This window comes from Lepisosteus oculatus, chromosome 23, assembly GCF_040954835.1.
Source record: "Lepisosteus oculatus isolate fLepOcu1 chromosome 23, fLepOcu1.hap2, whole genome shotgun sequence".
NCBI lineage: Eukaryota > Metazoa > Chordata > Actinopteri > Semionotiformes > Lepisosteidae > Lepisosteus > Lepisosteus oculatus.
This window is the reverse complement of record NC_090718.1, coordinates 1,869,523-1,871,792: the sequence shown is the minus strand read 5'-3', so window position 1 is coordinate 1,871,792 and position 2,270 is coordinate 1,869,523. Positions and strand designations below refer to the sequence as shown.

The following is a 2,270-nucleotide window of genomic DNA, read 5'->3' as shown; positions in this document are numbered from 1 at the left end:
TCGATTCCGATAACTGTATATCTCTACAGTGTACAGGTGTACAGTGCGGTAGTGAGGGTCTGGTGTGTATTGAACACCCTGATCATGTGACAAGGGTCTGTACTCTCTTGTTATGAATGAGAAGATCCACAGCCAATCGGATCACTGGATTGATCCCAGAGAAGTCGCGATTGGTCAGCAGGATTTATTGCTGATTGACAGTAAATTTTCCCAATTATAGACGAGACTCGGACCATTTGCCCAATAAACTCCGAGATTCAGGAGAGGGGCGGGAATTTTAAATGTGTTGTTGTTGCTCTGCGTTTAAGAAACAGTAAGGATTTATTATTTAGCCAGAAGTTACACTTAATCGGTGTCGCTTTTCTTTGTGAAAAATCCGAGGCGGCTTTTTTGTGCTTTAGCTGTAAACTGTTGCGGTTTGTATCGTATTGTGTTCGTCTGAGCACATGAAATCACGGCGGTACGTTACACGAGTTGCTGTGGAAACTTTATTTCTGCTTCAGACACGTTGAGCCTCAGTGATCGTGAACCTTCGTGCAGATGAAGATGATGATGAAGAAGACGATGATAGTGAGACCCTCGTGTGTCAGAGCGCGTCTTCTAACTGTTACTGGAGAAACAAGACTGAAGCTCAGACCTTTCCAAAGGCTGAGTCCCTGAGCTGTGAGGATCATGAGGACCAGCTGGACAGTCCACTGTCCACTCCACAGCCCTGAGGAAGGAGGTAGGCAGGACAAGAGCTCCTCTTTAACAGAAGCTGTGAGGACTGAGGGTAGATTTTACTCTCTTTATTTATTTTGTTCTCATTGTAGATTTTAAAAATGGGCTCATGTTGTGTTAAATGTGCTGTGTATTGTGCTGTAGCTGTAAACTGTCTGCAAAACACTTTCTCCTCTGGGCCAATAAAGTAAGTAAGAGGTATCCAGTCCTGGAGGGGTCAGTGCGTGTCTGCAGCAGGGCTGTCCAGTCCTGGTCCTGGAGGGGTCAGTGTGTCTGCAGCAGGGCTGTCCAGTCCAGGTCCTGGAGGGGTCAGTGTATCTGCAGATGATCCAGGTGTTTTCATATCAGCAGCAGGTGAAAAGCTGGGAAAAGGTTTTTGGTCCAATTAAACCAGTAACCAGCTTGTTTAGCTCCAGTCTCTCTCCTCTGTAGCTCTACATTGTGTCCATGAGAGATATACAGTAGAAGACACAGATTGTTTATATGTGTTATCTGAAAATTATGTTGTTAATTAATAAATATTTATTTTTGCAAGATCTAGAACAGATATTGAGATATTACAGATTGTGGTTTAATCCTTATTTAAAATAACTCACTGAACATCATAATCTAAATGTTTATTTTTCCATAAATGTTATTTAATATTTATAGACAGAGACAATGTTTTGAATATCTGTTAAATATGTTGCTTTATATACAGTATATACCTGTACAGATCTCACACCAGTGTCTGCTGGATCTCTTCAGTTTGCTGTGTGTTATGTTTGTATTTTCTCTGTCTATTCATTCTTATAACTGCTATCGTGATGTGGAATTGTGTTGTCAGTTGTGTTGAAAGGAGATGATCTCTGTTGTAGTAAACTGTGTTGTGCTCTTTGATCCCTCTGTCTGAGCTGCTCCTACGCTGCTGTGGGTATTTTCTCAGGGACGGCCTCTGGAGAATCTGTACCAGCCTCAGGAATGGACCGATATCAGCTGACTGTTCCTTCACTCCTTCATTCTGATAATTCACTACACTGATGTACTGTTTTAACATAATAAAACACTCCTGAGCAAACTTTTAGTCACTTGTTTTTATCTTATTTTTGTTCTTTAATTAAACACCAGGTTGTGAACACCTCTTCCATGCTCTTGGGTTTTATTTCCAGCGTTTGTGAAGGAAACGGAGGTCTTTGTGGTGATGAGAACCTCTCTGGTACTGATCATATCAAAGAATTTCAGGGGAACTGCTGACATGAGCTCTGTGCCTTGTGAGGGGTGAGATTATCATGGAGAACAGTGGAAAGGGGAAGCCTGATTGTCCACATTTATAATTCAAGTCTAATTCCATCATACTGTCAAACTCCGAGCTGCTCAATACACACAGATGGAGTCACACTGTCTCACTGCAACACCTTTCACAGTGAAGCAGAGTCCTGTGCAACAGGTAGGACTGACAGCCCCTCTGAACACTGTGTAGGATCACAGCAGCTCCAGATCACTGCAGGATTCAGCGCAGCTCCAACTCTCCTCCATCTTCACAAACATCATCAACTCACTTCATCTGAGCT

The 2,270-nt window shown here is 42.6% G+C and overlaps 1 long non-coding RNA gene across 1 annotated transcript; it reads left to right on the top strand.

Moving 5' to 3' along the window:
- Positions 1–423: 423 nt before the first annotated feature.
- On the top strand, positions 424–1,777 carry LOC107075753 (uncharacterized). Its single transcript, XR_001477248.2, has 2 exons — positions 424–724; positions 1,646–1,777. It is a non-coding gene; the product is annotated as an uncharacterized lncRNA (long non-coding RNA).
- The last annotated feature ends 493 nt before the right edge of the window (positions 1,778–2,270 follow it).